This window comes from Halichoeres trimaculatus, unplaced genomic scaffold, assembly GCF_033239565.1.
Source record: "Halichoeres trimaculatus isolate MK-OKI-2021-1 unplaced genomic scaffold, fHalTri1.1 fHalTri1_scaffold_9, whole genome shotgun sequence".
Taxonomy (NCBI): Eukaryota; Metazoa; Chordata; class Actinopteri; order Labriformes; family Labridae; genus Halichoeres; species Halichoeres trimaculatus.
Window position 1 is genome coordinate 21,136,420 of NW_027437188.1, and position 26,076 is coordinate 21,162,495.

The following is a 26,076-nucleotide window of genomic DNA, read 5'->3' on the forward strand; positions in this document are numbered from 1 at the left end:
CACATGTATCTGTGCTCACAGAAGGAGCCGAAATAGCTCAGTTGGGAGAGCGTTAGACTGAAGATCTAAAGGTCCCTGGTTCAATCCCGGGTTTCGGCAGACAAGCCATGCCTGCACACATTTGTGTTTCCCTGTGTAAGCTCAGTGTGCCAAGTGATCAGAAAACCTTTAAAGCTTGAAAAAAAGGTAGGCACTTTGAGTCCAATTTTTGGCCAGACTCTCCTGAGGCAAGGCACATTGAAGTCCATTTTTGGTTGCCCATGATGTCAGAAAGAGTTTTCTGTTCTTGGTACTGACCAGTCCATTTCAGGGTCCCATGGTCATTGAAGGGCCCCTTGTATGAACTTTTGGCTTTGCTTGAAGACAATGTTTCCACCATGGGTATTGTATTCAGTCCAAAGTCTATTGCAATCCTCCCTTGTGAAATCTTTTTCAACCTCACCAAGCTTGTCCTCTTTCAACTATCACAGTGTGAAAGGAGGCACACATGTCCATGAGGTATCTCACAGGTATCTGTGCTCACAGAAGGAGCCGAAATAGCTCAGTTGGGAGAGCGTTAGACTGAAGATCTAAAGGTCCCTGGTTCAATCCCGGGTTTCGGCAGACAAGCCATGCCTGCACACATTTGTGTTTCCCTGTGTTAGCTCAGTGTGCCAAGTGGTCAGAAAACCTTTGAAGCTTGAAAAAAAGGTAGGCACTTTGAGTCCAATTTTTAGCCAGACTCTCCTTAGACCAGGCACATTGAAGTCCATTTTTGGTTGCCCATGATGTCAGAAAGCATTTTGTGTTCTTGGTTCCTACCAGTCTATTTCAGGGTCTTATGGTCATTGAAAGGGCCTTGTATGAACTTTGGGCTTTGCTTGAAGACAATGTTTCCATCATGGGTATTGTATTCAGTCCAAAGTCTATTGCAATCCTCCCCTGTGAAATCTTTTTCAACCTCACCAAGCTTGTCCTCTTTCAACTATCACAGTGTGAAAGGAGGCACACATGTCCATGAGGTATTTCACATGTATCTGTGCTCACAGAAGGAGCCGAAATAGCTCAGTTGGGAGAGCGTTAGACTGAAGATCTAAAGGTCCCTTGTTCAATCCCGGGTTTCGGCAGGCAAGCCATGCCTGCACACATTTGTGTTTCCCTGTGTTAGCTCAGTGTGCCAAGTGATCAGAAAACCTTTGAAGCTTGAAATAAAGGTAGGCACTTTGAGTCCAATTTTTAGCCAGACTCTCCTTAGGCCAGGCACATTGAAGTCCATTTTTGGTTGCCCATGATGTCAGAAAGCATTTTGTGTTCTTGGTTCCTACCAGTCTATTTCAGGGTCTTATGGTCATTGAAAGGGCCTTGTATGAACTTTGGGCTTTGCTTGAAGACAATGTTTCCATCATGGGTATTGTATTCAGTCCAAAGTCTATTGCAATCCTCCCTTGTGAAATCTTTTTCAACCTCACCAAGCTTGTCCTCTTTCAACTATCACAGTGTGAAAGGAGGCACACATGTCCATGAGGTATTTCACATGTATCTGTGCTCACAGAAAGAGCCGAAATAGCTCATTTGGGAGAGCGTTAGACTGAAGATCTAAAGGTCCCTGGTTCAATCCCGGGTTTCGGCAGACAAGCCATGCCTGCACATGTGTGTTACCCTGGGTCATCTCAGTGTGCCAAGTGATCAGAAAACCTTTAAAGCTCGAAAAAAAAGTTAGGCACTTTGAGTCCAACTATCAGCCAGACTCTCCTGAGGCCAGGCACATTGAAGTCCATTTTTGGTTGCCCATGATGTCAGAAAGAGTTTTCTGTTCTTGGTACTGACCAGTCCATTTCAGGGTCCCATGGTCATTGAAGGGCCCCTTGTATGAACTTTTGGCTTTGCTTGAAGACAATGTTTCCACCATGGGTATTGTATTCAGTCCAAAGTCTATTGCAATCCTCCCTTGTGAAATCTTTTTCAACCTCACCAAGCTTGTCCTCTTTCAACTATCACAGTGTGAAAGGAGGCACACATGTCCATGAGGTATCTCACAGGTATCTGTGCTCACAGAAGGAGCCGAAATAGCTCAGTTGGGAGAGCGTTAGACTGAAGATCTAAAGGTCCCTGGTTCAATCCCGGGTTTCGGCAGACAAGCCATGCCTGCACACATTTGTGTTTCCCTGTGTTAGCTCAGTGTGCCAAGTGGTCAGAAAACCTTTGAAGCTTGAAAAAAAGGTAGGCACTTTGAGTCCAATTTTTAGCCAGACTCTCCTTAGACCAGGCACATTGAAGTCCATTTTTGGTTGCCCATGATGTCAGAAAGCATTTTGTGTTCTTGGTTCCTACCAGTCTATTTCAGGGTCTTATGGTCATTGAAAGGGCCTTGTATGAACTTTGGGCTTTGCTTGAAGACAATGTTTCCATCATGGGTATTGTATTCAGTCCAAAGTCTATTGCAATCCTCCCCTGTGAAATCTTTTTCAACCTCACCAAGCTTGTCCTCTTTCAACTATCACAGTGTGAAAGGAGGCACACATGTCCATGAGGTATTTCACATGTATCTGTGCTCACAGAAGGAGCCGAAATAGCTCAGTTGGGAGAGCGTTAGACTGAAGATCTAAAGGTCCCTTGTTCAATCCCGGGTTTCGGCAGGCAAGCCATGCCTGCACACATTTGTGTTTCCCTGTGTTAGCTCAGTGTGCCAAGTGATCAGAAAACCTTTGAAGCTTGAAATAAAGGTAGGCACTTTGAGTCCAATTTTTAGCCAGACTCTCCTTAGGCCAGGCACATTGAAGTCCATTTTTGGTTGCCCATGATGTCAGAAAGCATTTTGTGTTCTTGGTTCCTACCAGTCTATTTCAGGGTCTTATGGTCATTGAAAGGGCCTTGTATGAACTTTGGGCTTTGCTTGAAGACAATGTTTCCATCATGGGTATTGTATTCAGTCCAAAGTCTATTGCAATCCTCCCTTGTGAAATCTTTTTCAACCTCACCAAGCTTGTCCTCTTTCAACTATCACAGTGTGAAAGGAGGCACACATGTCCATGAGGTATTTCACATGTATCTGTGCTCACAGAAAGAGCCGAAATAGCTCATTTGGGAGAGCGTTAGACTGAAGATCTAAAGGTCCCTTGTTCAATCCCGGGTTTCGGCAGACAAGCCATGCCTGCACACATTTGTGTTTCCCTGTGTTAGCTCAGTGTGCCAAGTGATCAGAAAACCTTTGAAGCTTGAAAAAAAGGTAGGCACTTTGAGTCCAATTTTTAGCCAGACTCTCCTGAGGCAAGGCACATTGAAGTCCATTTTTGGTTGCCCATGATGTCAGAAAGAGTTTTCTGTTCTTGGTACTGACCAGTCTATTTCAGGGTCTTATGGTCATTGAAAGGGCCTTGTATGAACTTTGGGCTTTGCTTGAAGACAATGTTTCCATCATGGGTATTGTATTCAGTCCAAAGTCTATTGCAATCCTCCCTTGTGAAATCTTTTTCAACCTCACCAAGCTTGTCCTCTTTCAACTATCACAGTGTGAAAGGAGGCACACATGTCCATGAGGTATTTCACATGTATCTGTGCTCACAGAAGGAGCCGAAATAGCTAAGTTGGTAGAGCGTGAGACTGAAGATCTAAAGGTCCCTGGTTCAATCCTGGGTTTTGGCAGGCAAGCCATGCCTGCACACATTTGTGTTTCCTTGTGTTAGCTCAGTGTGCCAAGTGATCAGAAAACCTTTGAAGCTTGAAAAAAAGGTAGGCACTTTGAGTCCAATTTTTAGCCAGACTCTCCTTAGACCAGGCACATTGAAGTCCATTTTTGGTTGCCCATGATGTCAGAAAGCATTTTGTGTTCTTGGTTCCTACCAGTCTATTTCAGGGTCTTATGGTCATTGAAAGGGCCTTGTATGAACTTTGGGCTTTGCTTGAAGACAATGTTTCCATCATGGGTATTGTTTTCAGTCCAAAGTCTATTGCAATCCTCCCCTGTGAAATCTTTTTCAACCTCACCAAGCTTGTCCTCTTTCAACTATCACAGTGTGAAAGGAGGCACACATGTCCATGAGGTATTTCACATGTATCTCTGCTCACAGAAAGAGCCGAAATAGCTAAGTTGGGAGAGCGTGAGACTGAAGATCTAAAGGTCCCTGGTTCAATGCCGGGTTTTGGCAGACAAGCCATGCCTGCACATGTGTGTTACCCTGGGTCATTTCAGTGTGCCAAGTGATCAGAAAACCTTTAAAGCTCGAAAAGAAGTTAGCATTTTGAGTCCAACTATCAGCCAGACTCACCTGAGGCCAGGCACATTGAAGTCCATTTTTGGTTGCCCATGATGTCAGAAAGCATTTTGTGTTCTTGGTTCCTACCAGTCTATTTCAGGGTCTTATGGTCATTGAAAGGGCCTTGTATGAACTTTTGGCTTTGCTTGAAGGCAATGTTTCCACCATGGGTATTGTATTCAGTCCAAAGTCTATTGCAATCCTCCCTTGTGAAATCTTTTTCAACCTCACCAAGCTTGTCCTCTTTCAACTATCACAGTGTGAAAGGAGGCACACATGTCCATGAGGTATTTCACATGTATCTGTGCTCACAGAAGGAGCCGAAATAGCTCAGTTGGGAGAGCGTTAGACTGAAGATCTAAAGGTCCCTGGTTCAATCCCGGGTTTCGGCAGACAAGCCATGCCTGCACACATTTGTGTTTCCCTGTGTAAGCTCAGTGTGCCAAGTGATCAGAAAACCTTTAAAGCTTGAAAAAAAGGTAGGCACTTTGAGTCCAATTTTTGGCCAGACTCTCCTGAGGCAAGGCACATTGAAGTCCATTTTTGGTTGCCCATGATGTCAGAAAGAGTTTTCTGTTCTTGGTACTGACCAGTCCATTTCAGGGTCCCATGGTCATTGAAGGGCCCCTTGTATGAACTTTTGGCTTTGCTTGAAGACAATGTTTCCACCATGGGTATTGTATTCAGTCCAAAGTCTATTGCAATCCTCCCTTGTGAAATCTTTTTCAACCTCACCAAGCTTGTCCTCTTTCAACTATCACAGTGTGAAAGGAGGCACACATGTCCATGAGGTATCTCACAGGTATCTGTGCTCACAGAAGGAGCCGAAATAGCTCAGTTGGGAGAGCGTTAGACTGAAGATCTAAAGGTCCCTGGTTCAATCCCGGGTTTCGGCAGACAAGCCATGCCTGCACACATTTGTGTTTCCCTGTGTTAGCTCAGTGTGCCAAGTGGTCAGAAAACCTTTGAAGCTTGAAAAAAAGGTAGGCACTTTGAGTCCAATTTTTAGCCAGACTCTCCTTAGACCAGGCACATTGAAGTCCATTTTTGGTTGCCCATGATGTCAGAAAGCATTTTGTGTTCTTGGTTCCTACCAGTCTATTTCAGGGTCTTATGGTCATTGAAAGGGCCTTGTATGAACTTTGGGCTTTGCTTGAAGACAATGTTTCCATCATGGGTATTGTATTCAGTCCAAAGTCTATTGCAATCCTCCCCTGTGAAATCTTTTTCAACCTCACCAAGCTTGTCCTCTTTCAACTATCACAGTGTGAAAGGAGGCACACATGTCCATGAGGTATTTCACATGTATCTGTGCTCACAGAAGGAGCCGAAATAGCTCAGTTGGGAGAGCGTTAGACTGAAGATCTAAAGGTCCCTTGTTCAATCCCGGGTTTCGGCAGGCAAGCCATGCCTGCACACATTTGTGTTTCCCTGTGTTAGCTCAGTGTGCCAAGTGATCAGAAAACCTTTGAAGCTTGAAATAAAGGTAGGCACTTTGAGTCCAATTTTTAGCCAGACTCTCCTTAGGCCAGGCACATTGAAGTCCATTTTTGGTTGCCCATGATGTCAGAAAGCATTTTGTGTTCTTGGTTCCTACCAGTCTATTTCAGGGTCTTATGGTCATTGAAAGGGCCTTGTATGAACTTTGGGCTTTGCTTGAAGACAATGTTTCCATCATGGGTATTGTATTCAGTCCAAAGTCTATTGCAATCCTCCCTTGTGAAATCTTTTTCAACCTCACCAAGCTTGTCCTCTTTCAACTATCACAGTGTGAAAGGAGGCACACATGTCCATGAGGTATTTCACATGTATCTGTGCTCACAGAAAGAGCCGAAATAGCTCATTTGGGAGAGCGTTAGACTGAAGATCTAGAGGTCCCTGGTTCAATCCCGGGTTTCGGCAGACAAGCCATGCCTGCACATGTGTGTTACCCTGGGTCATCTCAGTGTGCCAAGTGATCAGAAAACCTTTAAAGCTCGAAAAAAAAGTTAGGCACTTTGAGTCCAACTATCAGCCAGACTCTCCTGAGGCCAGGCACATTGAAGTCCATTTTTGGTGGCCCATGATGTCAGAAAGAGTTTTCTGTTCTTGGTACTGACCAGTCCATTTCAGGGTCCCATGGTCATTGAAGGGCCCCTTGTATGAACTTTTGGCTTTGCTTGAAGACAATGTTTCCACCATGGGTATTGTATTCAGTCCAAAGTCTATTGCAATCCTCCCTTGTGAAATCTTTTTCAACCTCACCAAGCTTGTCCTCTTTCAACTATCACAGTGTGAAAGGAGGCACACATGTCCATGAGGTATCTCACAGGTATCTGTGCTCACAGAAGGAGCCGAAATAGCTCAGTTGGGAGAGCGTTAGACTGAAGATCTAAAGGTCCCTGGTTCAATCCCGGGTTTCGGCAGAAAAGCCATGCCTGCACACATTTGTGTTTCCCTGTGTTAGCTCAGTGTGCCAAGTGGTCAGAAAACCTTTGAAGCTTGAAAAAAAGGTAGGCACTTTGAGTCCAATTTTTAGCCAGACTCTCCTTAGACCAGGCACATTGAAGTCCATTTTTGGTTGCCCATGATGTCAGAAAGCATTTTGTGTTCTTGGTTCCTACCAGTCTATTTCAGGGTCTTATGGTCATTGAAAGGGCCTTGTATGAACTTTGGGCTTTGCTTGAAGACAATGTTTCCATCATGGGTATTGTATTCAGTCCAAAGTCTATTGCAATCCTCCTCTGTGAAATCTTTTTCAACCTCACCAAGCTTGTCCTCTTTCAACTATCACAGTGTGAAAGGAGGCACACATGTCCATGAGGTATTTCACATGTATCTGTGCTCACAGAAGGAGCCGAAATAGCTCAGTTGGGAGAGCGTTAGACTGAAGATCTAAAGGTCCCTTGTTCAATCCCGGGTTTCGGCAGGCAAGCCATGCCTGCACACATTTGTGTTTCCCTGTGTTAGCTCAGTGTGCCAAGTGATCAGAAAACCTTTGAAGCTTGAAATAAAGGTAGGCACTTTGAGTCCAATTTTTAGCCAGACTCTCCTTAGGCCAGGCACATTGAAGTCCATTTTTGGTTGCCCATGATGTCAGAAAGCATTTTGTGTTCTTGGTTCCTACCAGTCTATTTCAGGGTCTTATGGTCATTGAAAGGGCCTTGTATGAACTTTGGGCTTTGCTTGAAGACAATGTTTCCATCATGGGTATTGTATTCAGTCCAAAGTCTATTGCAATCCTCCCTTGTGAAATCTTTTTCAACCTCACCAAGCTTGTCCTCTTTCAACTATCACAGTGTGAAAGGAGGCACACATGTCCATGAGGTATTTCACATGTATCTGTGCTCACAGAAAGAGCCGAAATAGCTCATTTGGGAGAGCGTTAGACTGAAGATCTAAAGGTCCCTTGTTCAATCCCGGGTTTCGGCAGACAAGCCATGCCTGCACACATTTGTGTTTCCCTGTGTTAGCTCAGTGTGCCAAGTGATCAGAAAACCTTTGAAGCTTGAAAAAAAGGTAGGCACTTTGAGTCCAATTTTTAGCCAGACTCTCCTGAGGCAAGGCACATTGAAGTCCATTTTTGGTTGCCCATGATGTCAGAAAGAGTTTTCTGTTCTTGGTACTGACCAGTCCATTTCAGGGTCCCATGGTCATTGAAGGGCCCCTTGTATGAACTTTTGGCTTTGCTTGAAGACAATGTTTCCACCATGGGTATTGTATTCAGTCCAAAGTCTATTGCAGTCCTCCCTTGTGAAATCTTTTTCAACCTCACCAAGCTTGTCCTCTTTCAACTATCACAGTGTGAAAGGAGGCACACATGTCCATGAGGTATTTCACATGTATCTGTGCTCACAGAAGGAGCCGAAATAGCTAAGTTGGGAGAGCGTGAGACTGAAGATCTAAAGGTCCCTGGTTCAATCCTGGGTTTTGGCAGGCAAGCCATGCCTGCACACATTTGTGTTTCCTTGTGTTAGCTCAGTGTGCCAAGTGATCAGAAAACCTTTGAAGCTTGAAAAAAAGGTAGGCACTTTGAGTCCAATTTTTAGCCAGACTCTCCTTAGACCAGGCACATTGAAGTCCATTTTTGGTTGCCCATGATGTCAGAAAGCATTTTGTGTTCTTGGTTCCTACCAGTCTATTTCAGGGTCTTATGGTCATTGAAAGGGCCTTGTATGAACTTTGGGCTTTGCTTGAAGGCAATGTTTCCACCATGGGTATTGTATTCAGTCCAAAGTCTATTGCAATCCTCCCTTGTGAAATCTTTTTCAACCTCACCAAGCTTGTCCTCTTTCAACTATCACAGTGTGAAAGGAGGCACACATGTCCATGAGGTATTTCACATGTATCTGTGCTCACAGAAGGAGCCGAAATAGCTCAGTTGGGAGAGCGTTAGACTGAAGATCTAAAGGTCCCTGGTTCAATCCCGGGTTTCGGCAGACAAGCCATGCCTGCACACATTTGTGTTTCCCTGTGTAAGCTCAGTGTGCCAAGTGATCAGAAAACCTTTAAAGCTTGAAAAAAAGGTAGGCACTTTGAGTCCAATTTTTAGCCAGACTCTCCTGAGGCAAGGCACATTGAAGTCCATTTTTGGTTGCCCATGATGTCAGAAAGAGTTTTCTGTTCTTGGTACTGACCAGTCCATTTCAGGGTCCCATGGTCATTGAAGGGCCCCTTGTATGAACTTTTGGCTTTGCTTGAAGACAATGTTTCCACCATGGGTATTGTATTCAGTCCAAAGTCTATTGCAATCCTCCCTTGTGAAATCTTTTTCAACCTCACCAAGCTTGTCCTCTTTCAACTATCACAGTGTGAAAGGAGGCACACATGTCCATGAGGTATCTCACAGGTATCTGTGCTCACAGAAGGAGCCGAAATCGCGGTACCCGACAGCCGCTCGACTGTATCTTCGACTCCAATCACAGCGCCAGATCCATCTTTCGTCTGCCAATCACAAGAGCAAATCCATCTTTCTACAACCAATCAACGGGCCGTATCCATCTTTCGCCGACCAATCACGGAGCGAAAACCATCTTTCGACGCGTCGACCAATTACGGCTCGCTCTCCATCTTTCCTAGCCGGCTAATCGGAGCGAGCGGGGGGCGGGAGCTATATCTGTCAAAGACCAAGTGCGCTCCGACAGAACGGCGAAAAGTAGCGGCGGAGAGCGTTCAAGGTATGTTGATGCTCCACTAATTTCTAAACTCTTGTTCATTTGTTGATAGAAATGTAAGAGCTAAGTTCTCTTTTTGTGTACAATGCGGGATATGTTGTTGTTGAGTGAAGTTTAGTACTTTTATACTCGCGCGCGTATACTAGCGCTAGTAGGATAAACAAGTACATTAACACTTGAAAAGCTGTCGATGGCAGAAAAAAAGACGCAGCAAGATATAAAATGGTCAGAAAGTGTAATGTATGTCATAATTACATACATGTGTGCCCGTACGGCGCACTTTTCAGTCACAATTTATTAGATAAGTATATTCGTTTTATTTTGCGCGGACAAAAAGGCGCAAAGACGCTGTTAGTGCAAAGCCTGATATAACGTTTATGGTATGTTTGTGGTGAATCTGCTGCGCTCTGGGAGCGCTCCTCTCCTTCCCCCTCCCCTCCCTGTTCCTCTCTCCCGCGGCTGCAGCCGGCACAGCTGCAGCGGATCTTCAATCAGGCGCCGGCTTCTTAAGACGCTCGTCAGGTGTGGACCGGCGCCAGTGGATTCCGTCTTGCTTCGTGGTAGTTTGGTCTCCTTCGTGTTGAGTATACTGACCTCACATTGTTGTGTATCTTTTTCTGTGAGTTTTTGCTGATCCTGTCTTTTGCTGCTTTGTCCTAGTGCCTCCCTCGAGCTACTGCTACAGCCCTTGCCACCTTCCACAGCCACAACTCTCTGTGCCCAGCGCTCTCAGGAGAGAGCTGCTACAAACCGGACTCTCATTCTCATTTACTCCCTCTGTGCAATAAAAACTCTTAAAACTGCTTCCTTGCCTCCGCCTCGCTTTTGGGTCCAGCGAGTACCTTGCTAGTTCTGCCCAGAACTGTAACAGAATCCACTGGCCAAGAAGTATGGATCCAACCTCTCCAGAGGAGTTTAAGGAAGCCCTCACCCACCAAGGCATGCTGCTTGGAAGGCACGACAAGATGCTACAGGGGATTTTGGAGACACTACAGGGCCTGCACCTCCAGATCAACCAGCTCACCCCGCAGGCTTCCTCCAGTGAGGTTAGAGTGCCCTCTGCTGACAGCAGTCTTGTGCAGCCTGCCCCCCAACCCTCTGGCACTGTTAGAGAGCCTTATGTTCCCTCTCCCGAGCCTTTTGCAGGTGATTTAGGAGCTTGTGCTCAGTTTTTGTTAAATTGCTCTCTTGTTTTTGATTTGCAACCCTCCAGCTACCCCAGTGATAAAGCTAAAGTAGCGTATGTGATTAATTTACTTCGCGGCCGGGCCGCTAAATGGGCTACTGCCCTTTGGCACAGTTCTTCACCTGTGCTTTCTTCTTTTTCAAGTTTTTCCTCTGAGTTAAAGAGGGTATTTGATCACCCGGTTAGGGGGAGGGAGGCTACCAGGAGACTCCTAGCGTTAACTCAGGGTTCTCATTCTGTTGCTGACTACTCCATAGAATTCCGTATTCTAGCCAGTGAGTGTGGGTGGGACGAGTCAGCCCTGATGGGGGTTTTTGCTAAGGGTTTATCTGATCAGTTAAAAGATGAGTTGGCTACCAGGGATGAACCAGTCTCCCTGGAGGATTTAATTTCGCTCGCCATCAGGATTGATAATAGACTAAGAGAGAGGGTTAGAGAGCGGGGTGCTAGACCTCGAAGACCAGCCCTTCTAGGTGAGCCTGCAGCCCCAGAGATCCCGTCCTCAGCCTCCACGGTCAGGTCACCTAATCCCCAGCCCCCGGAAGAACCCATGCAGCTGGGCAGAGCCCGCCTTCATCCACAGGAGCGCAGGAGGCGCATGAACAACAATTTGTGTATTTACTGTGGCGAGGCTGGCCACTACATCGCCTCCTGTCCTTCATCAGTAAAAGGGGAGGCTCACCGCTGAGAGAGGGGATCACGGTGAGCCAGATCTCTACCCCTTCCAGCTCCATTCCTCGCATGTTGGTACCTGCTCAGATCCTGTGGGGACAGGAGTCCTCTTCTCTTCAGGCTCTTATTGACTCTGGTGCGGATGACAGCTTCATCCATGAGGGGCTGGTTCAACAGCTCAGGTTGTCCCGAGTTCCCCTTTCCGAGCCCAAGAGGGTCACCGCCCTGGATGGCCGTCTCCTCGCCACAGTGACTCACCAATCCGAGCCCTTCACCCTCATCATCTCTGGGAACCATAGAGAGACTTTTCAGCCTTTCATTATCCAATCCCCCACTACTCCTCTGATCCTCGGTTACCCCTGGCTGAAACTGCATAACCCCTCCATAGACTGGTCTACCTTATCCATAACAGGCTGGAGCGCTTCCTGCCATGCTAACTGCCTCCAATCTGCCGTCCCTGCTACCAGAGCTCCTCCGTCTTCCTCTCCACCTCCGGACCTGTCTGCTGTTCCTCCCGAGTACCACGATCTCGCGCCTGTCTTCAGTAAGGACCGTGCCCTGTCTTTGCCACCTCACCGCCGGTATGACTGTGCGATCAACCTTCTCCCTGGTTCACCTCTACCTTCCTGTAGACTGTACAATCTCTCTCGCCCCGAGAAACACGCCATGGAGGCGTATATCAAGGACTCGTTGGCCTCTGGATTCATCCGACCCTCCTCTTCCCCTCTCGGAGCTGGATTCTTCTTTGTCAAGAAGAAGGATTCAACCCTGCGACCCTGCATTGACTTCCGGGGGCTCAACGACATAACCATCAAGGATAAGACCCCACTACCCCTTATCGACCCCTCGTTTGAGCCTCTGTGTGAGGCGCGGGTCTTCTCTAAACTGGATCTACGCAACGCCTACCATCTGATCCGCATCCGGGAGGGAGATGAATGGAAGACAGCGTTTAACACGCCTCTGGGACATTACGAATACCAAGTAATGCCATTTGGCCTCACCAACGCCCCCGCTGTCTTCCAGACCCTGATGAATGATGTTCTGCGTGACATGCTGAACCGCTTTGTCTTTGTCTATCTGGATGATATACTGATCTTCTCCCGAGATCTTCAGGAACACAAGCAGCATGTCCGTTCTGTCCTCCAGCGTCTCCTTGAGAACAGGCTCTTCGTCAAACCAGAGAAGTGCGAGTTTCACGTTTCCTCTGTGCACTTCCTTGGCTACATCATCGCCCAGGGTAAACTTCAAGCGGACCCGGCTAAGATCCAAGCGGTTGCCGAGTGGCCCCCTCCCTCCACTCGTAAGGAGTTACAGCGTTTTCTGGGATTCGCTAACTTCTACCGGAGGTTCATCCGCAATTTTAGCCTGGTGGCTAGCCCGCTCACCCGTTTAACCTCTACCTCCTCTCCCTTCCTGTGGACCCCTGAGGCTGAGACAGCCTTCAACCAGCTGAAGGCGCTGTTCACCAGCGCACCCATCCTCCGCCATCCTGACCCTTCTCTCCAGTTCATTGTGGAGGTGGATGCTTCGGACACAGGAGCAGGAGCTGTGCTCTCCCAACGGGATTCATCCACCCAAAGGATTCATCCCTGTGCCTTCTTTTCCCGACGCCTCTCTCCAGCAGAGCGCAATTACGACGTGGGTAACAGAGAGTTGCTGGCTGTGGTATGGGCTCTGCAGGAGTGGAGGCACTGGCTGGAGGGGACTGCCGTCCCCTTCATCATATGGACGGACCACAAAAATCTTTCTTACCTTCGCTCAGCCAAGAGACTCAACCCCAGACAAGCTCGGTGGTCCCTTTTTTTGAGCAGGTTTGAGTTCACCCTTTCCTACCGACCTGGCTCCAAGAACACCAAACCTGACGCGCTCTCTCGCCTTCATTCCCCCTCTATGGATTCAGAGGACCCGGATTTCATCCTTCCCTCCTCCTGTTTCGTGGGAGCAGCTCAGTGGGAGATCGAACAGGAGGTTAAAAGAGCCCTCAAGGCCCAACCGGATCCAGGGACAGGACCCAAGGATCGGCAGTTTGTTCCCGAGTCCGCCCGTGCCAAAGTCCTCCAGTGGGGACACTCCTCGAGGCTGGCCTGCCACCCCGGAGTGACCCGCACTCTCGAGTTTCTACAGCAGCGTTTCTGGTGGCCCAACATGAGCAAGGACACACGGGAGTTTGTCCTTGCGTGCTCTGTCTGTGCCAGAGGCAAGGCTTCTCACCACCCGCCTGCTGGTTTGCTGCGCCCCCTCCCTGTGCCTAGTCGACCCTGGTCTCATATCGCCCTGGATTTCATCACTGGTCTGCCCCCCTCCGAAGGTAACACAGTTATACTCACCATTATTGACAGATTTTCCAAGATGGTTCATTACATTCCCCTGCCCAAGCTCCCTACTGCTCTAGAGACTGCCAACCTCCTTGTCCTCCACGTCTTCAAGCTTCACGGTATCCCAGCTGACATAGTGTCTGACAGAGGACCCCAGTTCATCTCCCAGGTTTGGAGGGATTTCTGCTCTTCGGTGGGCGCAGCAGCCAGTCTCTCCTCGGGATACCACCCTCAAACCAACGGCCAGACAGGGCGGGCCAACCAGAATCTCGAGTCTGCGCTCCGGTGTGTGGCGGCCCAGCATCCTGCCTCTTGGAGCACCTGCCTGCCGTGGATTGAATACTCCCACAACTCCCTCACCAGCTCGGCCACAGGTATGTCCCCCTTCATGGTCTGTAACGGTTTCCAGCCCCCTGTGTTTCCAGAGCAGGAACAGACTGTGGCCGTGCCGTCGGTGAGGGAGCACCACCGTCGTATCAGGACCATCTGGCGGGAGGCGCGGGCGGCGCTCCTCAGAACGGCTGACCGGAATAAGCGTCTGGCTGATGCGCATCGCTCTCCTGCTCCCATGTATCAGCCAGGACAAAGAGTGTGGCTTTCCACCCGGGACCTCCCCCTTCTCTCGGATGCACGTAAGCTCTCGCCACGGTTCATCGGACCCTTCCCAGTGGTAAAGGTCATCAACCCCTCCTGTGTCAAGTTGAAATTGCCTGCCTCCCTTCGGATTCACCCCACTTTCCATGTGTCACTAATAAAGCCTGTCTCCTCCAGTGACCTTAGTCCTCCAGCCGTCCCCCCCCCTCCCCCCCGGATCATCGATGACCATCCGGCCTTCTCTGTCTCTCGGATTCTGGACGTCCGTCCCCGGGGGAGGGGATTCCAATTCCTGGTGGACTGGGAGGGCTATGGTCCGGAGGAGAGGTCCTGGATTTCCCGTAAGTTGATCTTGGACAATTCTCTGGTTGATGATTTTTACCGTGCCAACCCTGGGAAGCCTGGTAGGACGCCAGGAGGCGTCCGTTGAGGGGGGGGTACTGTGGTGAATCTGCTGCGCTCTGGGAGCGCTCCTCTCCTTCCCCCTCCCCTCCCTGTTCCTCTCTCCCGCGGCTGCAGCCGGCACAGCTGCAGCGGATCTTCAATCAGGCGCCGGCTTCTTAAGACGCTCGTCAGGTGTGGACCGGCGCCAGTGGATTCCGTCTTGCTTCGTGGTAGTTTGGTCTCCTTCGTGTTGAGTATACTGACCTCACATTGTTGTGTATCTTTTTCTGTGAGTTTTTGCTGATCCTGTCTTTTGCTGCTTTGTCCTAGTGCCTCCCTCGAGCTACTGCTACAGCCCTTGCCACCTTCCACAGCCACAACTCTCTGTGCCCAGCGCTCTCAGGAGAGAGCTGCTACAAACCGGACTCTCATTCTCATTTACTCCCTCTGTGCAATAAAAACTCTTAAAACTGCTTCCTTGCCTCCGCCTCGCTTTTGGGTCCAGCGAGTACCTTGCTAGTTCTGCCCAGAACTGTAACAATGTTATTCGTTTAGTGTTGTACTTTTAAGTCACAAGTTATCCATTCATTCATTCATTCATTCATTCATTCATTCATTTATTTATTCACAACGCCGGTAAAGGTTGTGCTACCGAGTGTCTCGCTAGCTTGTGACCAGCATGTTATACGTTCAGTCGTGGCATGAGCTGCACAGGTATATTTAACTCAATTATACTTGAGATGGGATTTCTACTGTATGCAACGTGTACGAGGGGCAGTATTGCCTTTACTTTTTTATTTATTTTTACTATATTTAATTCTAAGACTGTGTTATTCTTCAGTTAACTTGTATCTCGAGGTGTGTCAATTTGAATGTATGATAAACTGTAGGATTAAAAATCAGAACCAGCTGTATTGCTTGAAAACACGAGGAATTTAACTTGGTGAGCTGTGCTCTCTTGTGAAGGCCTTAAATAGAACAAGAATAAACTCAATTAACTAAATAAACAATATAAACAATATAAGATCAACAGTATAAACAAATAAGTGTAAATAATATGTGTACAAGCACTTTTCAGAGTGGTGGGGGTGGTTGTGTGTGTGTGTGTGTGTGTGTGTGTGTGTGTGTGTGTGTGTGTGTGTGTGTGTGTGTGTGTGTGTGTGGGTGTTTGTGCGTGGGTGTTTGTGCGTGGGTGTGTGTGCGTGGGTGTGTGTGTGGGTGGGTGGGTGGGGTCATATGAGCTCATCTGCTATCTCCTGACAGTCAGGAAGTTGGTGATCCACTGACAGAAGACTGCATCCTCCATGGACCTGTTTGAAATGTAGACAAACTGCAGGGGGTCCAGCAGGAGGCCTGTGATGTCCTTCAGGTGGCCCAACACCGGTCTCTCAAAGGGGTTCATGGCCACAGACATCAGGGCCTGTAGTCGTTGAGTCCTTTGATGGCGGGTTTCTTTGGGACTGGACTTTTTTTTGTTACCTGCAGGGTGGGGGGAAGGTCTCCTGTAGCTCATGACATCTCACAGGCCTTTCTAGACTTCTAAGGGCTGATCTCCCTTGTCACTTTGTTCCTGGCCTACTTGAACAGGTCTGGGTCCCCGCTCCTGTAAGCCTCCTCCTTGGCCTCCAGGGGTGAATAGAAGGGTTCACAGTTTATGAATAACGTCATCAGAACTAGGCTGCAATTTGTGTTGGATTAAATGTTCCTTTTTAGAGTTGAGAAAAACCTTCTACTCCTTAAATCAAATGGAAAAGATTCGTTTTATTGTTTTATAGTACCAGTGCTAGTATATGGGCTATGAGCATATGAGTGTATGTTTTTCAACCTTTCATTTTTATTATTTACTTTAGATGTCTGGAAAGTCACACAAGGCTATGGATGATGCCCACTGGCACCATCGCCTGCAAAAGTTTGCAGACACTGGTGTTTGGCCTTCCAGTGAGGGCAACAGACCTGCACCCCGCCAGAAAAAGTGGCACCACTATTATCAAATGGTAAACTTTTAAAAGAACACACACATCATGTCAGAAAAACACCCACTTTAATATTAAGTTTTTTCTAATCCACAACTGGCTCAGCAAACGGTGGTAAATAAAGATGTAATAGTATTTCTTTTGTTAGTTTACAGTTATATTGTGCTATTCTTGCAGCTGGTAAAGTTGAACTTTGTGGTTACAGATAGAGAGGTGTCCTCTTCAGTTGAGAGGACAGGCTACTCTTGTCCAAGGACCTCAGAGCTGTTCTTGTGGCTTTCACAAGGTAACCCTTATTAAATTCAACATTCCGCTGAAAGGGTTAAAGTATTTCCTCCGAATGTTGACTGCTTATGTTATTATGCACACTAATGCACTTACTCCTGATGTACTTTTTTTCAGGCAAGGGAGCATGCCAGGGCTTCTTCATCTGGGGGACAGCAGCCTCAATCCAGTCAGTCCACAGCAGGACTGACTGGGTCCACAGCCACTGAATCCACAGCTGGTCCATCAGCTGGGGCAAGTCCTGTGAAAAGGACTAAACTGGTATTGTCCATGGTAAATATAACTTCTTTATAAAGCTACAAACTGTAGAGTTACTATCAGATTACATAATTATCAGATTATCAGATTACATAAGACCATGAACATGTATTTTTCGCCTAGAAATAGGCGTTTTAATTATTGTCTATATTTCTCTGTTACTTTATTCAGTTTGAAAGATCGAGGTTTGGGTCCCATACACATACACCAAAACCAAACCTCAATGTTCAGAGGAAAAAACCCTCTCGGGTAAGTATTAAAGACTATGATTTAGAGCTCACAAAAACCTGGTGTGTTGTTTTGTGATTCTGATTATAAATGTCTACACAGACACAAAGTAACCCTGGCTCTGCTGCTGCCACCACATCCCCATCCCAATCTCCATCTTCCCACAACCCTTCGTCTCCTCGCCATTCCCCAGCTCCCTGCCGTTCCCCATCTCCTCGCCCTCATACCCCTGTGTGCCCATCCCCGTCTGACTTTTTTCTAGCTCCACCACCTGCTGCTGTGAGAAGACCAGCCCCAGTTCTCCCTGTGCCAGTGCATGTGGCTGAGATGGTCCCTGTAAGCTGCTTTTTAAATCTTGAACATAACACATACCATTTCATCTGTTAATGTTGCTTCTGTTTATAACCATGCTTATATTTTATCACAGCAGGACCCCCCTCAGCCCCAATCCTCTGTGGAGCTCCCACTCTTGTGGGCAGAGACCCTTCCTGTGCAGGATCACAAGTGGGTGTCTGCAGCTCTTTTTAAGGTTGGGGCGAGCGGAAAGCTGGAGCTGCGTGATTGCCTCCAGCTTTGGTACAACCCTCCACCACCAGCCCTGTTGTACCACCAGGTTCCCACCCCTGATCGTTTTTTCTCCCATCGACTCTTCTTGTGGATGCCCTATAGACTGTGGAAGGTGCGGTTGTTTTGTACCAACCCCACCTGCACAAGGCATCCACTTGCTGGGGGAGGTCTACACAGGAGAGTCCGGAAGGTGCTAGACATTGACAGCTACTACATCCTTGCTACAGAGACACTGATCTGCAGCAAGTGCAGAAGTAGCTATGTGTTTACTGGACAGAACATCCTCCAGCAACTGGACCTGGCTCACCGATCAGAGTTCAGGGTTATCCTTACTCGCAAGTAAGTTATACAATACACTGAATTGTTCCTCCTCCTTTTTTTCTTTTAAGTAATATATTTGAATACTCTTTTGTAGGTATGCCTGTGACATACGTGTCATTCGACTCTTGCGAGAAAGAACCCTTGGGAATGGTCCTGCACGCATTGTCAGCCAGCTGAAGGAAAACCACAGCGAGGTAAATTGTAAATTTCACAAGAGCAATATAAACCATGGACTATAATGCCACACAAACACATACACCGACCTCTTTCTCTACAGTGGCTAATTCACTTTAAACACTCAGCTCTGCCTCTCAGCCATTGCTCTGCTGGACTGATAAATATACCTTAACACTTGTTTATTTACTCTTGATTCTAGATATGTACCAGCAAAATATGAAATATTATCATTTATCCCTTTATCCCCATTAAAGCGATACCATTTCTCAGTTATACTTGTCCAAAAGACCTGCTGACTCTTCTGCTTTTAAGAAACATCACTGTCACTTAAAAAGCATCACTGTGTTTTAGTTTCTTTAGAATTTTTCCCACTTGGGTATCAGTTAAGGTGTATCTTCTTGTTAATGTGATTTTAGGAGTGGCTACAGCGTGTTGGGAGATACACCTCTGAGTGCATCGCCTTTCAGTCAAACCCTAGCCTGTTGCCGCCCAAGTTCCAGGAGCCTCCACAGCCAGAAGTTATCCCCAGCTTCAAATGGATCCTGACTGTTTACAGCCACGATATCCTCAACAGGCTTGAGGATATCAACGCTCATATAACAAGCACTTATGGATCCATTTTGAAATTGGACTCGACCAAAAAGGTTTGAACTGATCTCTGGATAACTGCATTCTTAATTGAAGTTGAGGTTTTTTTTCAAACAGTTTTTTACTCTTCCTCCTTTAGACTAGAATAACACGTTTTCAGCACATATGATTCATTACATCCTTTAACATGTTTAGAAATTGTCCATGATTCAGATCATGAAATTATACATGATTCAGATAATTCTGTACCTATACAATATCCTAATAACTCTGTCTACATATTTATTTTTATTTTCAGATCACTAAGAAGCTGTCAGGGCCTGCTAAAGGCACAGCACAATGGCTGACATCAGTCGGGAATGAGGTAGGCCAGGTCCTCATCAGTGTCCTGACTGCAAATGAAGGTCCTGGATTGGATCAGATGGCTGCAGGCTTGGTACAGAGGTATCAGAAGGCAGGTGTGGTTCCCCCCATTGCTCTGTATGTGGACTGTGGCTGCTGCAAAGAAGTCGGGGAAACAAAACTGAAGATGCGCTTCAGTGGGTGGCCAGATCTCACTGTCCGCCTGGATATCTGGCACTTCATGCGACGGCTGGCTGTAGGCTGTACCACAGACGCCCATCAGCTATATCCCACTTTTATGGCCCGCATGTCAGCATGCATTTTTGAGTGGGATGCAGAGGATGTGGCTCTGCTGCGAAGGGCCAAGAAGGAGCAGCTCAAGCAGCAGAACTGGCCTGCACTTTCTGAGAGGGAGCTGGACCGTCACATAACCAAGGAAGAGCTGGCCTTGCACTGTAGGAGGAGGACCAGAGGAGAAGCAAAAACAATTCTCCTCCTTGATCAGCTTCTCTGGGAGCTCATGAGTGACAAAGGCAAGGATGCACTCGGTGTTCCCCTTTTTAACAGCGAAAGGATGCAGCACATCTGGAGAACCCAGAAGCGGCATGTGGCATGCATTCAGGACCCCCCAGGTGTGTCACTTTACACTGAGACTGGAACCATCATGAAGGGAGGTGTCCAGCTCAAAACCTACCGCTGTGCAAGGGGCTCCACATCCCTGGAATCCTTCCATTGCCACCTGGCACGATTCATTCCAGGTTTGTGTTCATGTTTTATAGTGTTTATGAGTTAATGTTCCTATCTTAATAAAATTATGTTACTAATCATACAAATTATTACAGCGATGATTTGCACGCCCTCAATGGTATTTTGTCATTTGTCACATTTTCATTGGTGCCATCTCCTGGTCACTGGCCTGAATAACACAATGAATTGATGAAAGGCCTCTTAGTACTCTTGGTCATTAAATGCGCACACATCATACTTGCAACACTATAGCAAAAAAATAATATACTGAGCTTTGACGATTTGTTGTTTGTTCTTGTATCAAACTGCATTGTCAACTCTCTCCTCCCATTTAAAAGTTTAATTTTTGATCACTAGGGAGACTGCATATAAAACTTAGCTCAACAATAAAATCTCATATTGCGGCTTTTTTCTTGTCTTTCCTTTAGGGAACAGCGCCAACGCTGTGAACTTTCAGATCTACCTCGTGGAGGGTTTGCATCGCTGGAACCAGAACCGTGCTGCTGCTGCTGTTGCAACCGAACCATCTCCGCTGCACAGTTATACAGGAGAGTTGGTTCATTGCGTCAACAGCCAGTATGAGCAAGTGTTTGGCAGGAAACTGGTTCCTACCTTTGTGCCACCTGCTAAATACACAGGTGAGAGTTTTGTGATAACTGCATTAAAATATCTTGTGTTTGTGTTTATATATGTGTGTGTGTGTGTGCATGTTGGTCTTATGTTAACTTTCCGGTTTTTCTTTCAATACTTTCTCAGGGGAGCTGATTGGTGTGCAGTATTTGCTGAAGCAAAACGACGAGCCTCTGCAAAACATGCAGAGCAGTTGTTTGGAGACCTCCGAGCAGCTGGAGGACCTGGATGTGGAAGAGCAAGGAGCAGAGGATGAAGGATTTATTGAGGATTTGGGAGAAGAAGCTACTGTGGCAGATCTAGTGAACTGCGAAGAGGTTCAGCCATCCAGTATCTCTTCTACCCCCAGCACTTCTTGGATGACAAGCAGCGTGCCCCCTGAAGCACTCTCCCAGCCACCAGCAGAACTCAATCCTCCAGCTCTTGTCTCTCCACCAGCTCCTGTCCCTCCACCAGCTCATGTCCTTCCTCCAGCTGTGGTCCCTCCTCCAGCTGTGGTCCCTCCTCCAGCTGCTGTCCCTCCTCCAGCTGCTGTCCCTCCTCCAGCTGCTGTCTCTCCTCCAGCTGCTGTCCCTCCTCCAGCTGCTGTCTCTCCTCCAGCTGCTGTCCCTCCTCCAGCTGCTGTCTCTCCTCCAGCTGCTCCTCAAGCACACCTCTCTCCACCAGCTCACGTCCCCTCTCCTGCTCCTGTCTCTTCTCCAGCTCCAGTCCCTCTTTTGCCCTCTGCCCCTTCTCCAGCTCCTGTTCATCCTCCATTAACACCCCCCCTCCTGCCAGAACTGAACCCCCCAGTACCAACTCTACCTTTCGCCTCCGTCTCCCTTCCAGCGCCTCCACAGCCACCTGCTCCTTTCCAAGCTGTGGATGCAAACAGCCTCCCTGGCATGGACAGAGTGGATGCTCTAGCTGAGTACCTGGTGGAGCTCCGTCATCAAACAGGTCTCACTCTGACCAATCAGCAGGCCCACACCATTGTCAGTCTGTGGCAAAATCTCACCGATTTTGATAAGCAGCGAGTGGTGTATGCAGCTCGACACCAGGACAGGCTGTTGACTGGGCGCTTCAGACACTCCAAACAGCGGTCTGATTTCACCCCTGGAGTGGAGAGCACAAAGAGGTGTGTCCTTGGCTCAAAAGGCTCCCCTGCACAGTGGCCAGACTGCTGCAGGCTTATTGAGACCATTTTTGTCAGGCTTTGTAACATCCATAGGAGCCCAAAAAAGAAGGAGGAGAAAAGCCTGTCAAGATGGTCCCTTATTCTGCAGGACTACAGGAGGATCAGGCAACTGCTGCTCTGCAACGGAGTAGTGATGGAGCAGACCACTCTTCAACCCGTTGAAGTAAACCAGACCACCCTGACTCAGTGGTTTAATAAACGGATGAAAGGTCAAGAGGTTGAGGTCCTTTTGAAAGATGTGCAGCTGCCTGAAGCACGGCCACTGGCAGCAGTACCTTTACTGCCTGCCAGACCACAGCCCCTGTTTCCCATTCAGCATCACCATCCCCATCAGCTGCATGCATATGTGATGCCACCTAATACAGCTGGGCAGGCCAGAAGCAAAATCAGGCGGGCTCCAGCCACCACCGTCCAGCCTTCAGCCACCACAGTCCAGCCTTCAGCCACCACAGTCCAGCCTTCAGCCACCACAGTCCAGCCTTCAGCCACCATTGTTCAGCCTTCAGCCACTACTGTCCAGGCTCTAGCCCCTTCCCTCCATCCTCTGGCTGCCTTTACCCAGCCTCCAGCCACCTCAGTCCAGCAAGGCCCAGAACCACAGCCCAGGCCCATCCAACCAAGGCCCATAGCTGCACAACGGCAGCTGTTTCCCTCCGCCCAGCTTCAACCTGTTGTGCCACTGTTCGCTCCCTGCCCTGTTCCTGGGACATCCACCCCCTTAACTGACGCCCCTCATCAATCCTCTCAAAAGAGAAAATACACACGCACTGCAACATCAAATGTTTGTAAGAAGTGTGGTGCCTTTCGTACTGCAGAAACTGGCCACAGTCAGTATAAAGGTACAATTTATTGCCCGAAAGCAGAAACTTTATCGAAAGACGAATGGCTTGAGGCGATGCAGAGGGCAGCTTTTGAGAAAAGCTTAAACATTAAGTTTTTGTAAATAGTTGTGTAGTTATAGGTGGCTTGTAAATAGTTAAAGATGTAAATTTTGTTTGTTTGAAAATCAAAGAATGTTAGTTCGTTATTTTAGAGTACATTTACACTGTAAATTATTGATATTTGTTTGTTCTGTTCAATCATTTCTACCTTGCAATGTTTTAATTATCGGATTTGTTCTCTGTGTTTTGTGTGAAAGTTAAATCAAGTTCTTACAGTCTCATGACCTCAACAGTTTCAAGTTGTAAGAAAAACCACATCACTGTCAAAACCCACCCTTAAAAATAAAAGTGCAGAGTTCTAGCACTTTGAGGGACCATTTTTATAATTTGTGTCTTTGTTGTTTCTGTTTGGATTTCACTTTTCTTTGTTGTTTTTGAGTTATTTGTCATTTGTGTGCCTTTTGAAGAACATTTTCTGAAATTTTCCCGCTTTCTTTTCATGTTTCCTTTTATTTATTCTCAGTAATCTGATTTGATTTAAAAGAAAAATGTTCCAAAACCTCCAACACAGTCTTACGGTGTCATTTATTACATTAATGTGTCAGCATATCATCCCAGTTTCTTAGTTGTGGCAAAGAAAAGGGCCTTGTGTAACACCGTGCAAAGAAATACAACTTCAGTAATCATACTGTCATGTCTTTTCTGGAGGCTGAAGTTGGAGCTAGTCTTAAAGGCCAAGGACCCGCCATATCTGGCTGGTAGACTTAAAACTTCTCCAGTTTAAGTCTAATCATTAAAAATTGTTGAATCAAATGAAGAATCAAAGTCAGCAAAGAGAGTCCACAGGTTTATTGAATTTCAATTCTGAAGAATCCAAACTGAAAAATACAGACTTTTGAAGAAGTTTTTGAAGGTTTGTGAAGTAAACTGGTCAGCCCTGCGGTTGGCTGGCGACCAGTCCAGGTTGTACCCTGCCTCTCGCCCAGTGACAGCTGGGATAGGCTCCAGCCACCCGGGACCCTGGACAGGATAAGCAGTTAAGAAAATGGATGGATGGATGAAGTAAACTGCTTATTTGTTTCCTCCTGTGTTTATGGTATTTGTGTGGTATGTATGTGTTTGTGTGTGTGTGTGTGTGTGCGCGTGCCTGTGTAGAAAAATGTGCAGTGAATTAAAATTCCAAGGGAAAGGTACACACACACACAAACGTTTCTATCACTTACTATGAATTACAACCTTTAATCACTGACTACATCCTTCAAAGAACTTCTACAATACATCCACATATAACACATCATCTATTGTGTAAAGTGCCATAAATACTGCCATAATGTACTATAATTTAATTACTGAATGCATTAAATGCAAAACTTGCTCTACAATAAAAATTGCCAATTTTTGCACTAATTCCAGGACATTTTCATGCATAAAAGGATGGGATCGGACATTTAATGTTTGAGGGAGGGTAAATGAACTTTAGAGAACACAATCAACAAAATTCCGTTTTGCCCATGGTTGGATTCGAACCCTGATCTGTCCCTTTTTTCTCCATTTTTTTCTTCCTTTTTCTTCCCCCTTTCTCCCCTTCTTCCCCCCACTATACGGACAAATGTTCCCCAGCTTTAGCTCAGTTGGGAGAGCGTTAGACTGAAGATCTAAAGGTCCCTGGTTCAATCCCGGGTTTCGGCAGACAAGCCATGCCTGCACACATTTGTGTTTCCCTGTGTTAGCTCAGTGTGCCAAATGATCAGAAAACCTGCGAAGCTTGAAAAAAAGGTAGGCACTTTGAGTCCAATTTTTAGCCAGACTCTCCTGAGGCAAGGCACATTGAAGTCCATTTTTGGTTGCCCATGATGTCAGAAAGAGTTTTCTGTTCTTGGTACTGACCAGTCCATTTCAGGGTCCCATGGTCATTGAAGGGCCCCTTGTATGAACTTTTGGCTTTGCTTGAAGGCAATGTTTCCACCATGGGTATTGTATTCAGTCCAAAGTCTATTGCAATCCTCCCTTGTGAAATCTTTTTCAACCTCACCAAGCCTGTCCTCTTTCAACTATCACAGCGTGAAAGGAGGCACACATGTCCATGAGGTATCTCACAGGTATCTGTGCTCACAGAAGGAGCCGAAATAGCTCAGTTGGGAGAGCTTTAGACTGAAGATCTAAAGGTCCCTGGTTCAATCCTGGGTTTTGGCAGGCAAGCCATGCCTGCACACATTTGTGTTTCCTTGTGTTAGCTCAGTGTGCCAAGTGATCAGAAAACCTTTGAAGCTCGAAAAAAAGGTAGGCACTTTGAGTCCAATTTTTAGCCAGACTCTCCTTAGACCAGGCACATTGAAGTCCATTTTTGGTTGCCCATGATGTCAGAAAGCATTTTGTGTTCTTGGTTCCTACCAGTCTATTTCAGGGTCTTATGGTCATTGAAAGGGCCTTGTATGAACTTTGGGCTTTGCTTGAAGGCAATGTTTCCATCATGGGTATTGTTTTCAGTCCAAAGTCTATTGCAATCCTCCCTTGTGAAATCTTTTTCAACCTCACCAAGCTTGTCCTCTTTCAACTATCACAGTGTGAAAGGAGGCACACATGTCCATGAGGTATTTCACATGTATCTCTGCTCACAGAAAGAGCCGAAATAGCTCATTTGGGAGAGCGTGAGACTGAAGATCTAAAGGTCCCTGGTTCAATCCCGGGTTTTGGCAGACAAGCCATGCCTGCACATGTGTGTTACCCTGGGTCATTTCAGTGTGCCAAGTGATCAGAAAACCTTTAAAGCTCGAAAAGAAGTTAGGCACTTTGAGTCCAACTATCAGCCAGACTCACCTGAGGCCAGGCACATTGAAGTCCATTTTTGGTTGCCCATGATGTCAGAAAGCATTTTGTGTTCTTGGTTCCTACCAGTCTATTTCAGGGTCTTATGGTCATTGAAAGGGCCTTGTATGAACTTTTGGCTTTGCTTGAAGGCAATGTTTCCACCATGGGTATTGTATTCAGTCCAAAGTCTATTGCAATCCTCCCTTGTGAAATCTTTTTCAACCTCACCAAGCTTGTCCTCTTTCAACTATCACAGTGTGAAAGGAGGCACACATGTCCATGAGGTATTTCACATGTATCTGTGCTCACAGAAGGAGCCGAAATAGCTCAGTTGGGAGAGCGTTAGACTGAAGATCTAAAGGTCCCTGGTTCAATCCCGGGTTTCGGCAGACAAGCCATGCCTGCACACATTTGTGTTTCCCTGTGTAAGCTCAGTGTGCCAAGTGATCAGAAAACCTTTAAAGCTTGAAAAAAAGGTAGGCACTTTGAGTCCAATTTTTAGCCAGACTCTCCTGAGGCAAGGCACATTGAAGTCCATTTTTGGTTGCCCATGATGTC

At 46.9% G+C, this 26,076-nt stretch overlaps 1 long non-coding RNA gene and 15 other non-coding genes across 16 annotated transcripts; all 16 read left to right on the plus strand.

Annotated features, from left to right (window-relative positions):
• Positions 1-26: 26 nt before the first annotated feature.
• trnaf-gaa (transfer RNA phenylalanine (anticodon GAA)) lies at positions 27-99 on the plus strand. The gene has a single exon. It is a non-coding gene; the product is annotated as a tRNA-Phe (tRNA).
• Positions 100-530: 431 nt separating this feature from the next.
• trnaf-gaa (transfer RNA phenylalanine (anticodon GAA)) lies at positions 531-603 on the plus strand. Its single transcript has one exon. It is a non-coding gene; the product is annotated as a tRNA-Phe (tRNA).
• Positions 604-1,033: 430 nt separating this feature from the next.
• trnaf-gaa (transfer RNA phenylalanine (anticodon GAA)) lies at positions 1,034-1,106 on the plus strand. Its single transcript has one exon. It is a non-coding gene; the product is annotated as a tRNA-Phe (tRNA).
• Positions 1,107-1,536: 430 nt separating this feature from the next.
• Positions 1,537-1,609, plus strand: trnaf-gaa (transfer RNA phenylalanine (anticodon GAA)). The gene has a single exon. It is a non-coding gene; the product is annotated as a tRNA-Phe (tRNA).
• Positions 1,610-2,039: 430 nt separating this feature from the next.
• Positions 2,040-2,112, plus strand: trnaf-gaa (transfer RNA phenylalanine (anticodon GAA)). Its single transcript has one exon. It is a non-coding gene; the product is annotated as a tRNA-Phe (tRNA).
• A 430-nt stretch (positions 2,113-2,542) lies between these two features.
• Positions 2,543-2,615, plus strand: trnaf-gaa (transfer RNA phenylalanine (anticodon GAA)). Its single transcript has one exon. It is a non-coding gene; the product is annotated as a tRNA-Phe (tRNA).
• A 1,936-nt stretch (positions 2,616-4,551) lies between these two features.
• Positions 4,552-4,624, plus strand: trnaf-gaa (transfer RNA phenylalanine (anticodon GAA)). Its single transcript has one exon. It is a non-coding gene; the product is annotated as a tRNA-Phe (tRNA).
• Positions 4,625-5,055: 431 nt separating this feature from the next.
• On the plus strand, positions 5,056-5,128 carry trnaf-gaa (transfer RNA phenylalanine (anticodon GAA)). Its single transcript has one exon. It is a non-coding gene; the product is annotated as a tRNA-Phe (tRNA).
• A 430-nt stretch (positions 5,129-5,558) lies between these two features.
• trnaf-gaa (transfer RNA phenylalanine (anticodon GAA)) lies at positions 5,559-5,631 on the plus strand. The gene has a single exon. It is a non-coding gene; the product is annotated as a tRNA-Phe (tRNA).
• A 430-nt stretch (positions 5,632-6,061) lies between these two features.
• On the plus strand, positions 6,062-6,134 carry trnaf-gaa (transfer RNA phenylalanine (anticodon GAA)). Its single transcript has one exon. It is a non-coding gene; the product is annotated as a tRNA-Phe (tRNA).
• Positions 6,135-6,564: 430 nt separating this feature from the next.
• Positions 6,565-6,637, plus strand: trnaf-gaa (transfer RNA phenylalanine (anticodon GAA)). Its single transcript has one exon. It is a non-coding gene; the product is annotated as a tRNA-Phe (tRNA).
• Positions 6,638-7,067: 430 nt separating this feature from the next.
• Positions 7,068-7,140, plus strand: trnaf-gaa (transfer RNA phenylalanine (anticodon GAA)). The gene has a single exon. It is a non-coding gene; the product is annotated as a tRNA-Phe (tRNA).
• Positions 7,141-8,577: 1,437 nt separating this feature from the next.
• Positions 8,578-8,650, plus strand: trnaf-gaa (transfer RNA phenylalanine (anticodon GAA)). Its single transcript has one exon. It is a non-coding gene; the product is annotated as a tRNA-Phe (tRNA).
• A 7,154-nt stretch (positions 8,651-15,804) lies between these two features.
• On the plus strand, positions 15,805-17,284 carry LOC141797429 (uncharacterized). The gene is made up of 4 exons (XR_012599074.1): positions 15,805-16,530; positions 16,715-16,795; positions 16,912-17,067; positions 17,224-17,284. It is a non-coding gene; the product is annotated as an uncharacterized LOC141797429 (long non-coding RNA).
• Positions 17,285-24,830: 7,546 nt separating this feature from the next.
• Positions 24,831-24,903, plus strand: trnaf-gaa (transfer RNA phenylalanine (anticodon GAA)). The gene has a single exon. It is a non-coding gene; the product is annotated as a tRNA-Phe (tRNA).
• A 931-nt stretch (positions 24,904-25,834) lies between these two features.
• Positions 25,835-25,907, plus strand: trnaf-gaa (transfer RNA phenylalanine (anticodon GAA)). The gene has a single exon. It is a non-coding gene; the product is annotated as a tRNA-Phe (tRNA).
• The last annotated feature ends 169 nt before the right edge of the window (positions 25,908-26,076 follow it).